Source organism: Pinus tabuliformis, chromosome 8, assembly GCF_031772625.1.
Source record: "Pinus tabuliformis cultivar Carrire ecotype Pingquan chromosome 8, CPIR1, whole genome shotgun sequence".
NCBI lineage: Eukaryota > Viridiplantae > Streptophyta > Pinopsida > Pinales > Pinaceae > Pinus > Pinus tabuliformis.
The window spans coordinates 768,900,893-768,916,930 of NC_142294.1; positions in this window are offsets into that span (position 1 = coordinate 768,900,893).

Sequence of the window (16,038 nt, forward strand, 5' to 3'; positions counted from 1 at the left end):
TAGTTTTCCAATACAAGTGTCCTCCACAATCCCTTGCATTAAATTCTTGCGTAATTTTATCAACTTCATCTTTCAATAAACAGTTCAAAAGAATACCACTATTGTCTCTCCAAAACAAAGCATTATCTATGATACAACATTTTAATGACTTCATTTTCAAAAATTTATCTTTAGTTCTTGTCAAACCAGGAGGAGCTTGTAAGTTTAGTAATACAAATATGATATCTTCATACCAAGGTGAATCTGTAAAAGGTTCACTGGTCTGTGGAGTCGCCATCTCTTCTGAATCATCAAGGGCACCAATGAAATTAATATCTAGGGCCTGATAGTTCGATTCAGCCATGAGTTTGGCTAAAACTTGGCCTTTGATAAGTTTAGTAGGCTTTATTTCTATGTCATATTCCAATATAGTGGCAATCCATTTGCCTCTCTTTCCTTCAGGCCCATTTTGTGTCAAAATGTCCTTAACTACTGAGTTTGGAACATAAGCAATGATGTGAGAATACAGAATGTAGACTCTGAAATCTTTGATGGCCTTTACTAAAGCTAATGCTTGTTTTTCCATAATATTGTATTTGAGTGTGGCATCTCTTAAGGATTTACTGAAAAATGCAATCGGTTGTTCTTGGTCATTCTTTTGCAGCAAGACTATTGCAATGGTGTGTTCTGAAGAAAAAAGAAAAAATTATAAAGTCTTTCTGAAAATCAGGACTTATAAGGACTGGAGTTTTGGTTAAAGCTTCCTTGATGGATTCAAAGGACTATTTAGCCTCCATTGTCCATTTAAGTGCTGAGTCCTTTCTTAACATGTTATTTAGTTCTCTAATAAGTTCTGCTAAAATTGAAATGAATCTCCTAAGGAAATTTATCTTGCCTAAAAATGACTGTAACTCTTTAATGTTTCTAGGATGGGAAATGGTCAAAATGGCCTCTATTCTAGCAGGATCTATTCTAATTCTATCTTTGGATATTATATGTCCCAACAATTTACCCTCTTCCCAAAGAGTGTATTTTTGTGATTTAAATAAATCCCAAATTTCCTACATTTGATGAAAACTCTTCTCAAGTGGTCTAGGTGTTCATTATCAGATTTAGAAAAAACAGTGATGTCATCTTGGTATACTACTAGGAAGTCATGGATCTCCTTAGAAAAAGCTATATCCATAGCTCTCTGAAACGTTGCTCCTGTGTTCAGTAATCCAAAAGCCATCTTCAAATACATGAAGGTACCCCAAGGAGTAGTAAATGCAGTTTTGGCTTGGTCCTCTGGTTGAAGTAATATCTGATTATATCCAGAAAATCCATCGAGCAGTGAAATCCTGGATGAGCCTACTACCCTCTGAAGGATATGGTATACTTTTGGTAGAGGGTGGTTGTCTTTTATTGAGACCTTGTTTAAATTTCTGAAATCAACACAAAGTTTGATTTCTCCAGTCTTTTTCCTAGTAGTGACTAAGTTTGAAATCCAATCTGAATACCTAATGGGAGCTATGATTTGGGCATCATACATTCTTTTAACTTCTTTCTCAATAGATGGCATAAGAATTGGGTTAATTCTCCTAAGTTTCTGTTTGAAAGGTTTATGATCTTCTTTGAGAGTTATTTTGTGTTGAATTATGTTGGTGTCATAAGACTTAAAGTCTTCATAACTCCAGGAAAAAACATCCTGGAACTATTTAAATGGATTTATGTATTTAACCTTTTCCGATGGAGGTAAGGATTTTAATATTTTAATGAGTTTTGGTTTTTTATCAGTTCCTATGTTACATTCTTCTATGTCTGCTCTTAAAGGTTCCATTTTGGGTTTTCTAGCTACATCATTCAAGTCAAATAAATATTCTAATGGGATTAATCCCTTAGGCAAAAAAATGTTTTTAAGGTTCAGAATTTCAGGATCATCATTCATTATTTCTTCTATCTCTACATTTTCTAAACCATCTACATCTACTTTATTGAATTCAGTGGGTTTACCTATATCTAAAATATTTACATCTATGTCAGTATCTATGTCACTATCTACGTGATTTTCTAATGTACAGTCTGTATCTATTTTACAATTCTGAAACTCACCTTCAGCATTCATGAAGTTATAAATATGAGAATCCTCGGAGAAAATCTGCCAATACTTCAAGTTTTCTGGTATAACAGGCCTATGTCTCACTTCTGCAATGTATTTATGGTTGGGTTGAAAGGGCAATTTGCAGGTACTAGCAAAAGTGGCAATATTGTGGGCTTGCATGTTTTGTTTTCTAGGAATGACAACAAAGTTTGTTTCTAGGGGGTCTTTAATCAAATCTAGGATAGCCTCCCTATATTGACTAAGTCTAGGATTGTTTACAGAGTATTCACCATTAATCTGTTTAATAATCAGTTCTGAGTCTCCAAGTATAGAAACTCTTTTGGCTCCAAGTTTTCTAACCATTTGTAACCCTAAGATCAGGGCTTCATATTCAGCCATGTTATTGGTACACTTGAAGTTTAATTTGAATGCATGTCCCTCAAAATGATTATTCTCCATATTATGGATCCACACTCTTGCACCAGCCCCTAACCTATTCACAGATCCATCAAAATCTAGATGCCATAGGGACTCATGAAAAATGTTCTCACTATTAGCTATTTTGTATTTCAGTTCTTTAGTTGTGATTTGATTATCGTCATGTTTTGAATTGTACAAGATGAAAGAGTCCATATTAGAATGCATGGAGTATATGGGAAAGTTTTGTGGTTTTTCAGCACTACTCACCATGTATTTCATCAAGGTCTCTCTATATAATTTCCTTTGTTGGCCAAAAATAGATATGGTGGCATAAGACATATCTAACTGCAAGGATCCTTGCAATTTTTCTCCCCATGAGCGAGATAACAACATTCCATATTTGGGTGGGATGTCTGCAACTACTATGTCCATTACAATACTTTTCACTGGGCATTGGACTAGAGTTACACATAAATCCTTGATCAAACCAAGGCATTTAACTTGGCTAGAGTAAAAGGAAAACAAATCCTTATATGGTCTGGTTATGTCTAAGTTCAGTCTTTCCATAATTGCCTTTGGCATCAGATTATGGGATGCCCCTAAGTCTAACATAGCATTATGTAATATTTTGTCATGAATGTTTAGGCTAATGTAGAAAGGAGGAATTCCTCCTTGCTGATGAGTACCATTCACCTCAGGGCCAAACAATAATTCAGGTTGATCATCATTAAAATTTACAACATCTTCTCCCTCTCCTATATTTAAAGATTCAGTTATCTGTGATCTATAGGATTCATTCTTTACTAATTCGGTCAAAGGAACTGATATCTTTAATTTTGTTATTTCAATTTGATGTTGAAAGGGAGATGAGCTTTGTTTGTTTGGATGAGATCTTCCTTAAAAAATGTAGTTTGTGTTTCAGCTATTTTTCCTTGATTTCTCTTGTTTGGATTGATTTTAGTAATTGTTTCATTTTGAGTTTCAGTGGAGGTTATATCTACAATTTTTGGGGCAGAAGTTTCTGGTGTTCCCCTAGGGAGGATTTGTAAGACTTTGGCAATAGGAGCTTTTGTTATTTTCTTAGTCTCGGTTTGGATTGATCTCTTAATGGAAGATTCATTGTTATTTTTACTTCTTAAGCTATATTTTTTGTGTACCTCATATATAGCTGAGTCATATCCATGTTTAAAGTCAAAGGATTCACCAAATGCTAACTGTAGTCGTTGCAACATGTACAACTCCTGTTCTTCTTGAGTAAGAAAAAAAACATCTTCGGCTTTGATTTCTAGTAAGTTTAGCTGGGTATCATCCTCTCCTTCTTGGATCTGTGGACCCTCAGCATAGTTCTCTTGGAAGGGGGGCCTAATTTGTTGATATGGTACAACATTCTTTCCAGTGTTATGGTTCTTCCTAAAGTTGGGGTTTCTTATTGAGGGTAGTTTTTTATTCTCCCATTGAGTTTTCATTTCCATGTTCTCTAATCTATCCATTATTCTCTTTACACTCTTGGCTAAACTATCTATCTTTCCATTAGAAGTGGAAGTTTCCTCTTTAATTACAACTCTATTTTCATTTCTCATTTTGGCTTTCTTGGCTAATAGGTTGGCCTCTACACTAACAACATTTCTTTGCATTTGTTCCAATGTTTTAGGGTTTCTTTCCCTTAACTGGTATGACTTGTCAATGTCAAAACCATTAGGGAATTTAATTAATGCTAGGTTAGGTGGAGGCTTAATATTAGCTGGGATTGCATTGTAGATATTATTGAACCTAGTACAATAATCCTGGACTGACTCATTAGGAAGCTCTTCTAATGTTTTCATATTCAGAAAGTGTTTGCAGAGGGTTTTTCTCTCTCCCATCTATCAATGAATAATCTATGAAAATTAGCTAAGTCTGCAATATGATGGGCATGCAAATCTTTGAACCATTTCTTGACATCCCTAATTAATGTTTGGGCAAACAATCTCATTTGGACATCTGATTCATCTATCTCATGCAACTCAAAATAATCAGTCATATTGTTCACATGCTACTGGGTAGTGTACTGACCAGTAGCATCAAACAAAAAGATTTTGCTCTGATAATCTTGGGGCATGGAATGGATTTGGACAGGTAAAACCAGAGGTGCATAGCAGTCTGCCATGGCTGACATTCTGGTTCGACTAGGGGGTAAAGAAATGGTTCTTGACGAAGGGCTTGAACTTGATGGAGATGAAATAGATGATGATGAGGATGAGGATGGTTGATGAATAATTGGTTTAGGGGAATGGACTGTGGTGGATACTATAGGTGAGGTTGTGGTAAAAGAAGGTGTATTTACAGTGAGTGAAGATTGTGCAGAAATTTCAGAGGCAGCAACAGTGAGGGCAGCTAGTTCAACAAATTGTTGAAGGTAAGCATCATCTATATTGCTTATCAATGTAGAGTTTAAAGCTTCTAACTTGTCAAAAGCGTCCAAGATAAATTTATCTAAATCTAGATGGATACTCACCCTTTTTGATTCAATGAGTTGAGTAAACTCAGGGTCTAACACTGTTTCATGGATGGCATTCTTAGATTTAGCTCTAAATAATGAGAGGTCAAATGACAAATCAAAAAGGGAGTTCCTCTAAAGTTGACAACTCCTGAGGGAGTGGATTTTATTTGACTAACTGGCTACTACTTGCCTGTGTTTCTTCCTTTTTGGGTTTTCTTAAAATCTTGCCTGGGTCATCAACTATGGTAGCAGGGTTTGGATCTGGATTTGCCCTGGTATAGTGAGTCTTCTTAGGAGAATTTTTTTAAACTTTTCTAACTATTTTTATGAATCTTTTGAAGAACAACTTCTGAAAATGACCTTAAGGGGCTTAAGATTAAATTTAAGGTTTCCTTAATTTTTTATAAGACTGAGGGTCGAAGTCCCCAACAGAGTCGCCAATGATGTTATCACTCCAAAATTTCTTATAAGTTGTTTGGAAAAAGAAATGATAGAGGTAACCACTAACCAACTTTGGAGATCAAGATCTAGCCTTCCTGATCTCAGAGAGGGCTCTCTCTTTTTTATTTAACTTTGTTTTAGTTAATTAGTTTTAGGCTAGTTATGATTGTACTTTTTTATTTTAATTTGGGTGGTGGGATCACTTACTTAGATGAAAAAGATTTCCTTTTACCATTGGGCTATGGGGTCGAATGTCAGACAAATTGGACTGGATCAAGCTTTAAAAACAGTGTCTAAAGGGCAAGATAGGTGAGTTATTATAGATATCAAAGGCTGGATGGTGAAAATGGTTTCTAATTAGATCCAGGGAGCAAATAAGGGTTCCTTAGGCAAGATTATGAAGAGAATGAAAGAGGTAAACCGAGATGGGAGAGCAATTAAGGGTTCTCAAATCTAGATATCAGAGGAAAACATATAAATGATTAATTGTGCAAAACATAGTGTACTTAAATAATTTCCACGTTATATTTCTAGTTAATTCATTCAAATTTGAATAAAATTTAAGTTTATGAAACACATAAGAAAGTAACAAAATCAGACAAAGAAGATACTTCACTGCAAATAGCTCATCTCATGAATCCTATAGTGCAATCTTTTTATTACTTGGTCCACTCTGTTGACTTGAAAATTGGTACAATCACCCTTATGTTTAAGATCAAAATAACTTTACAAATGTATAGAAATCCACCTTCAATACCTCGAATTGTGAAGTATTTATACAAAAATAATTTACAAAATATCTCAAACTGCATTGAGAACTAATCTAGGAAAAGAAAATATCTTCATGCAAGAAGATAGAGACAACTATTGAACTGTTGTTTGTTGTCCCTATTATTTAGGTTCTGTTGTCTTTTATTCTTTGATCTTTTTCCCTTTAAGCTGCTTGACTGTTTGGTTTTCATGTTGGATGTCATATTTACTTATGACCTTTCATCTGATACACTTTGACCTTGCTATCCTGTCAATACCCTTTTATTGTGCTCTTTTACTTTTTACTGTACATTTATATTTACTGTGTTTTTCCTACAACAAATCATTGACTTTTTCCCATGTCTTGGCATCTGGAAATTAGATATTGAGAATTTTTCGGTATCTCATCTCGCTCTGTGTATTTGGCAAAAGTTGGCCTCTTGACAAAAAGGTGTTTTACCTCATGTTGGAGGCAAAACAAGTTTTCAAAAGTTTGGTATAATTCTTTACCTGTTGGTATGCCCCTCATGGATGAAGTGTTTACCTGATCTTTGGCCACTTCCCTGATCTTCTTATTGTAATCTTAGTGTGTCAATAGCTTATCATTTATAACTAAGGGATTTGGTAATCCATTTTTCCTCAAAAGTTCAAACTTAACCATGAACTTGTCAATGACTAGTTGCATGGTTTGGCACTTATCCTCCAAGTTCAACATCAAATTTCTCTTAGTGAGGACTCTTTGGACTTCCAAAATTGTACCTGTCATGTCAGGTATCTCTAGTTCTTGCAGCTCATACTTGTTCTTGGAGTTGAGGAAGTGGAAGATCCTTGCTACTTCCTCTGGCATATCTCCAAGTTCTTCTTTGACTCTCTGAATGGCTTCTGTAGTGTGCTTGATCAAATAAATCTATTCAAAAATGACCTAGATGGATGGCCAAATATAATTGACACAGTTAATGATATTGGCACACAGTTGTTCCTTAGCCTGACCTAAAGGTTCATTCAGTGTCAGCTCTTTCTATAGGATTTTGATTATTTTAGTCATTCTTCTGGCCTTCTGTTGTTCTTCTCTGTGCATGATTTGGGCCAATTTTTAGTCTGTTTCCAGGCTCGTGATTTTCTCCTTAAGTATGTTCATCTTCGTGGTCTGAATGGACATTTCTTCCATTGCTTTGACCAACCTGTTTGCTTCATCACCTGTAGAGCCTGATGTTGTCGATCTTGTTGCTGATGTAGTCAGTGTAGATGTTGGTAGTGTAGTGGCCATTGGAGCAATGGGAGCTAAGGATGCTTCCAATGTAGAAGGTACAATAGTGGTAGCTGTTGGAATGGCAGTTGCAAGAGCATCATCAAGACTAGCTTGTTTGAGCTACATCAAGCTATCTAGTTCTTTCTCCATCTCCTTCAACTGATCATTCAGTTGCAGCACTAGGTCCATCATCTCTTCAAGGTTGCTCTCACTTTCCAGGACTTCCTTTATCTGTGGGTGTTGTGAATGTGGCAGCTTAAGATGTTTCTTGAGGGTTGTTATGTCCTCATTCTTCTTCTTGATCAGCTATTTAGTAGCCTTAATATCACTTGGATCATGGCTGAGTTCAATGACCAAATCCTCCAAGGACTTTATTCTATTGTCTTTGGCCTGTGAGGAGGCCTTTTCTAGTTTGTATTGTGCTGTCACATTATCTAATGAATCTTGCAGCTTGTGGGAAGCTATGGCCTTTCCTGTAAGGGTGGAGTAAATTATTTCTCCAGCCTGTTTATGGAACTCTATCTGATCAATGGGATGAACATCCTTGGCTAATACCTCAAAATTTATTTTCTTGTAGTCTGCCGAGGTATTTGGTTGCTGAACAGTGGGCTGCAGAAATGACACCTGCATCTTGTCTGCTTTGATGTCAAAGGTTGGCATCAGTCTGGTCTGGTTTGGTGGTGTAAGCTTGAGTTATTGGGCATGTATTTCTGCCTTCAACTTTTCATTCCTCATATTTATTCCCTTGCATCTGTCTTTGATATCCTTTTCCCTGTCAGCTGGCTTGACAAAGGAAGATACCTCCATACTCTATTGTCTCTCCATCATCTATGTATTGGAGTTTGATGGTTGTTGTGTTTCCCCTAATGCAGTTGTTCCTTTACTTCTCTGTTGTAGTAATCTGTCAGCCTCTGGTCTAGCCTCTCTATTGTTGCAAATGAATGGGCCCAATTGGTTTTTTACCTTGAACTGGGTTTTATTCCTAGCAGATAAGAAGTGGACCTCATCAGAATTGATGATTTTTCTGAAATATTCAAGGGAAAATATCCTCATAGGGAGGTATTTTGGTCATTTGTAAGGGGCTAACTGACAACCATAAACTCCGATCTCAGTGTGGTTCTGGTAAAGGTACTAGTCTCCCACCTTGTTGTTCTTTGCCAATTGAAGCACTCTTTTGATGTCTTGGATGATTCTAGGCTGAGTATTAGAAGTTAGCAAGTTCATGACTGGGTACACAAAGGATTCTATGAAATATTTGTAGGTGAATGCAGTGGAAAAATTATGGACCAAGGGTGTCCAGTGGACCACTAATCTCTCCTTTCCCTCGGTGTCCAACTTATGGATGCTCATAGGGAACTTGTCTGTCTAGTAATACAAAAACATATAAAACAACACTGAAGAGTATTTGAAAACTCTTTCAGTGGGAAGTCTGGTGAATTGTTCATGCATTCTGTGTGCAATGAACTGAGCATAACCATACATGCTAGCAGGAGACTTGCCTGGAGTGAAAATGGGCAGGAAGGCCAGGATGACCTCATCCACTTGCTCATCTCCTGTGTATACTAGGATGCATGAGAGCATGGTGATTATGCGTCTGCTAGTTTCTAAGAAAATGGTGGCAGCATAGGGTGGGGTATCTATAGGAGTATGGTGGTCTTCAATGAAAAAATTATGGAAAGTTTTCTTGATGTTTACCTGGTCTAATGTGATGTACAAGTCCAATAAGTTTCCAATGGATAGAGGGGTCAGATTATGGCTAGATTGGATTTGCAGCATTTGGTTGATTGAATCGGGTGTAATAGTGAACAACAACTACTGGGTTGGGGCAGCAATAGCCCTTTGGCTAGGGACATAACAGGGATGACAATAATGTACAATATTTGGGAAAGGGTGAACTTTTGGGAATGTGTATTTGGATAAATTTGATTCCCAAAGGTTGATGTCATCTGCATGGTTCAAAAATCTATCCTTACTCCAACAGTGGAGCTTCAGAATATGGGCTCGAGTTGCAATGTCTTTTATTTGGAAACCCCTATCTGCTAGGGCCAAATGGTCAATGTCTAGGTGAGGGGTTGATATAGGTCTAACATCTAGAGAGGTCTGGGTAGCCATTTTATGGGGAAAAGTGTGAATTGGGCTTGAACAGACTGTAGAATTGAAACCTGAACAAGTCTGGTGGAGCGAAAGGGCAATTTGCAGGTCGGAAAAAAAGGGTTTAGGTATTCAAGGGGAGAAATACACTCAATTTAGGGAAAATTAATTAAAGTTAATCAATTTAACGTTTGAATTCACTGTACGTTTTTAAATTTGAGAAGGTCATTTTGGTACTTGTCAAATACCTGGAAATGGTGATATAGGTTGCAACTAGTTTCAATGGAGGCTGCAGAGGGTACCGTGGCTTCATTTGTGCACTGGATGGCTGAATTGGGCATCTGGAGCATGTTCAGGAGGTAGCTAGTGGTCAAATTTTGTTACAGAGGCTCAGGGTGGCGCATAAAGGCTTAGGAAGCTTTCACAATGTGAATGAGCAAAAAGAGTGAAAACGAGCGTCTTCGGCCTTTTAACTGGCAACGGTTAGAATTCGGTGTGGAATTTCATAAAGAACAGTAAGTGGTTTCGACTTTTGGTGGGGAGGTGGTTTCAGGGGCCATTGCACCACTTTTGATAGTCGAGCGGTATTTCCCCAAGAGCACGTGAGTTCACCAAGTGTTGGCACGTAACCGAAGAGGGCCCGAGCAAAACGGTGGATCTTGCGTGCTCTTGGGCGGGTAAAGTTAGGCAAAGGAATCATCGCGACATGGATGCACATCATCAGATCTGGGGGTGCAAGATCTAATGGATGTCGCACGGTGGAGCTACATGAAGGTAACTCGAGTGGAGATGTGTGGGGTTCGGGGAATTAATTACAAATAATTGTAATTATTTAATGAATAAGTGCAGGGTTAAAAGTATAATGCATGGGTTTATGAAGTGGGAGTGGGGTTTAAGTCTAGCGGGATTTGTTAACTACACTGAGGGGGTGGGTTAAAAGGGATTATATCAGGAAATATAGGAATGGGGGAGTTAATAAAGTAATGCGGAGGGGGGGGGTAATTTAAACTTAGGATAAGGGTTTTTAGGCAAAATAAAGAAATTAATAAGGGGAAAGTTGTTTCTTTAAAGGGGAATGGGTTTCACACTAGGGAAAAGGGGTTTTTGGGTAGGGGAATGAGTTTGGAGGGTAAATTGCTAGGGAAATGTGTGAAACCAAGGGGCAAGGGTGAAAATGAAGGGAAAAGGGTATTTTCTTAGGAAATGATGGGATAATGGGGAAATTAGTAAGTATGTAGTGGGGGTGAAATGAAATGAGGGGAAGTTAATTAAATTAGCTTGTGAATATCCTTTCACTTTCATAAATACTCTTGCACACTAAAACATTGGATTAAGCATGTTAAATGTGCTTATGCTTCAATCAACTTTGTATTTCTGCAACCTTTCTTCTACTTACCCTAACATTTTTTCTTCACTTTATTGGGTGCATTTAAACTAGCAGACCCTTTCTTTCCCTTTTCTTTTGTGAAATAAACTATTTAATTCTAACCTTATATCTTCCAATGGCTCAAATTAAGCTTAGGAGCACATTTTATTCCTCTACCTAACTACTAATCTGCCAAGATTAAACAGTTTGGCTAGATTTTTATTCTCTAACTATAAACATGAAATTTAAAGCATGAACTAGTTAAGATTAAACTATTTGACTATCATGGGTTGTGGCATTTATGACAAGCTTCACACAACCATTATTTTGCACAGTAAAGTAAAAAGTAGTGGCATTTAGACTTGCACACTTTAATGATCTGTTTTTTTTGGGGTTTATATATTTTCACTTTTTTTATGTTTTCTTATTCTTTTTGTCCTTTAATATTTCTTTTAGGACATACACTCTTTACATTTTTTAATTTTTAATATGGAAATTTTTTTGCAGAAAGAAAAAGTATGTATAATATTACAAGATCAACCACAGCTAATTCAAAATTATGAATCCTATTAATATAGGACCCTAACACAAGCTACACACCGCAGCAGCGACAAGTCTTTGACCGCTCAATCAAATAGTACCGAGATGTGTCTACATGGGCAGATGATGACCTAAGTAAACACTACATACGAGAAATCCAACATGGGATTCCAGGTAAAGGAGGAGCCAAACCGTCGCAGAAAAGGCCATGTAAAACACATATGTCGTTTGAACTCCTTATAGAGAAAAAATTGAATACGATTTTGGATGGTTGGAATACTTGCAAAGTTCGTCATCATACTTTGGTTTCTAATTTAAATTCCGCACATAATAAATCCAAGGAAATCCGCTTATGCATTGATTTCAGGAACTTGAACTGCTCCTGGAATAAAAAAAGCTACCTCGTGCCATCATCTAAGCCTATGTTACACGTAGTATCTAAAACAATTGCCTCGTTTTCACTTAAATGTATTTTGGAATACCACCAAGTTCCGGTAGCGGAACCCGGTGGACTTATACTAGTCCACGAGAAACTTGGCACGCACACATGCCATCTGCAATCACTTGATGAGAGGGTTGACAACTTTCCTATCAACAACCAAGATCTCAAGTTTTACTTCCAGTAAGTCGGGCCACACCCCGTGCCATGTACATAGTCTGCTTGTTGCTTGTTGTTTTCATCTTGTTTGCTTTGATTACTATCTTTGTTTTCACTCTGTTTGTTCTTATTGCTATTTTTGTTTACGTTCATTTTGTTTGCTTGATATATTACTATTTTTGTTTCCAGAAATAAGTGCTGCCAACTACTACGTTTTGGCTTTTGAATAGAGTATGTGGCTGAAATATGAAGAGACTTGTGACATTGCAACACTTGGCCAATCTTGTGTCCGTCTTCTCTGTGCTTAGTTATAACCTTTGGTTGATGAAGTCTTGAAGGAAAATACGAACTGTCTAAAAGGGAATTTTGGTCCAACCATGAACCTATGTTCACATTGGGAAGCCCATGCCTATACTCAGCCTTCTGCTTTGTGTGTTCAAGCTCATCCAACTAGTAGAAACAGAGAAGGGGAAAATCAAAACGGGAAAACCTATGTTAGAGGTCCTACATACTTCTCTAAAGGAAGAACCTCTTCTACTCTCAATAAGTCGGGATCCCTCTTCTGCCCCAAAATTAAATAAGTGCCTATGCACAGTCCTCTTGAAAAATACAAAGGCCAAAGAAGAGAAAGGAACCTTGTGTAGAGAGGTGAAGCATGCAACTTCACCGAGGTACTAACCAGGCTCGCTGGCAATCGAGCAATGCGTGTGTTCCTGCATGACTCCACCGGGTTACTGTCTAGGCCTGCTGACAACGAAGAAACACCAAAGATGAAAATTTATACTATGAAAATCTTCAACTTGCAAACTAAATTACCCTTCACTAATTCAAAACATTGTGATCAAGCTGAAACTTTGATTGTGTTTGACTAAGTTGGAAAAAGGTGAACCATGTATGTCCATGGCGTAAATGGGGAAGCCGAAGTAACCCACACAATGATTCAATACTCCTCGAAAGACCAAGGCCTTATGCTGTCAATGAACCAAAATAGAGAAGCTAGAATTCTACCAGTGTGTCACCAAGTGTTGTAGCGGCTACAACCACCCTCCAAAATTTTGGCCTCCACCCAATTTCAGAGCCTCCCTTGAAAGTTTCACTTGATGACTACACACACTTGGGTTCACTCCATGAGCTTGCATGAGTCTTTGTATTCACCTTTCTTGTTCATTTCACCAAGTCTCGCATGTTGATGTCAAAGTCATACTTTCGACCATGTTCTAGTTATGCTCCAAAGCCTTCACTTCATGTGTACTTGTTGTGTTCATTATGAAATCATCTTTCACAATCAAACACGGAGTCACATTCAATGGCACGCAAGCGTTGTCACGATCGACCAAAAATCAATCATAAGTGTCATGCTTGTCGCCTACACCGTTGGTTAGTCATGTTGTACATATGTGTCAGGATGGTTCAAGTCGTCTCGTCATCGAGTCATATAAGTGTGTGTTGCAAGATCACATATGCATCTCATGCACACACTTAGTCATTTTGTTGAAGTTATGAAGACCGGAATGCCCTCTGACAGCTGGACCATAACCCCGCCATTGACTTGATTGACTGTCACCCATAACAGCTCAGAAGCACCAAGCAAGTCATTTCAAGCTGCGTTGGCCACAAGCAAATGAATCAGTCTCCATGCTGGTCAACCGAAGAGTTTGACCTGACAGCCACCCCGAGACTGACTCCCCTAAAAAATTGCGTAGAGGATGCAAGCATTTCCCGATCTGCTGACTGGTAAAATTTCACAAATAGGCCGGACAGACACCCACTGCTCGTCCTTGTCTCTCTCAGGAAATTGTGCAATTTTTCCAGCCAGCCCTCCCAACAGTCGACTGACTGCTCATCCATAAAACTGTACAATTTTCATGAGTAGGCCCTCTGCTGCCCAGTAGTCCGCTCAACTCAGAAATTTCACAGAGATGATCAACATGTCGGCCTCCCAACATTAATGCACTTTCCATCGCCAACATCTCCCAGCAGCAGATTGCCAGTCCCCTCTAGGAATTGCACAATTTCTGCTGCCAATCTCCTGGAAACTGACTGCTAGTTCCTCTCAATAATTGTGCAATTTCTTTTGCCAGTGACCCAGCAGCAAGTTACTAGTTCCCTCCGGGAATTGCACAATTTCTATTGCCAATCTCCCAACTAGTTCCTCCAAAAAATTGCGCAATTTCCGTCTGCCAAGCCTCCCTGCAGCTCCGCCTATTCCTCCAAAAAATTGTGCAGTTTTGCTGCCAAGCCCTGTGTTAGTTTCAGTCTTTGCAGCCTTCCTCCAGTGATCAAACATGCTCTTACAAAGTGATTTTAAGGTTTCGAGGTCAAATTTTGTCATTTCAGTGAGTCTTCAAGCAAAATTTGGTCACTAGGTATTAGGTCTAGGGTTTTCTTTTACTCCTCTCAAAGTTGTCCAAATGTCAGTCCATGTCACTATTCATTTGAGTGTACCATCAGTCAGAGGGTTGTCATCATCATGTCAGGTTCCAATGGGTCGTTTTACACCTTGTTCATGCTTCAGTTGTGCCTAGGTAAGGTTCATTTCCCTCTCCTAGGGTTTTGAAGGTAATTTCTCTTGGATGGTCAGATAATCAACAAAAATTGTATCCTGATGTTCATACACCTTCCCCTATCCTTAATGTACCTTATTAAACATTTCCCATCACTGATATCCCTCAAATTCCTCATTTTCGCACAAACCCTAGTTTCTTGCTACAACTTGACAATTTTCTAGGCTAAGCATGTGCTTTTCCCTTTTGGACCTCTTCCCATCACTCAATCTCTAAAATTCCACTTTCCCCTACTTCCTAACATCCCTCCCTACTTCCCAAAATTTTCTCAATAATTTAGAAGCCCCTTATCTCCTTCATTTCGCTTCATTTCGACAAATCCCATGTTCCACACATCGGGATAGGTTTTACTCCAATGATGTTTCTAAGAAAAAAAATATGAATTTGGGAAAACTGAGAGAGGTTTTTGTCCACAATAGGCCAAGGAAAAAAAATTCCTTCACTTTCTACACAGGTGTCATGGTTTTAGAGAAATGTCAAAAATACAGTTGCCTCAAGAGAATTGATGCACCTCTGAAGTGACCTCGGGAAAATAAAGTTTTCTCCTCGATTAGTTGGCCAAATGACTTGCTTGATGAGTCAAATGATAACTAGACACAAAGAGCTTTCCAATGAGATATCATGTGCTCAATTTTGAGTTGAGGAAGACCTTCAAAAGTTGACTGCAACAACACTCTGCCTTGAGGCAGCCTCATTTTGCACATTTTGACCAATCTTGGGAGATTTGATTTTTGACAAGGCAAATGAACTCCAAATTGAAACATTCAAGTTGGGTTGGAAATTAGACTCAATAATATTTCCAACGCGCTATCCCACACCCAATTTGGACACTGGGAAGGCCTCCAAAAGTCTCCTGAAAAAATGCACTACGCATTGAGATGGTGCGGCGCATTGGGCAGTCGTCTACAATGTAAAAAATGAACTGGTGCGATGCATTGAGATGGCACGACGCATTGGGCAAAAAATCCTAAAATCCATTCAAATATTCATTCAAATTGAAAATTATTCATTCCACAAGTAATTTAACACCTCCATATTGCCAATGTATGAGTTTCCATCAATGTTTATGGTGTTTCAATAGGTGAAAAATAAAACCCTATCTCCTTGCACAGTTTCATTGAAAATTGCCTAGGGTTTGCAAAATTGCAGTTTTGCTACTGTATCCCCATTTTAATTTTGCTCTCACTACACTTCCCTCATATCACTCTCCCTCCCTTTTCATTCTTATTTACCCACTCCCTAATCCCCATATCCCTAAAACTACTAATCCTAAAACCCTAATTGTTATCCCAAACCCTAGTCAAATATCCCAAAACCCTAATTGATATCCCAAACCCTAGTCAAATATCTCAAAACCCTAATTGCTATTCCCAAACTCTAAATATCATCCCCTAAACCCTTCTATTTACCAAAAACATGTCAGAAACATTCCTAAACCCCTCATACACACTCCCTCCACAGTCCCTCATACATTCATATCT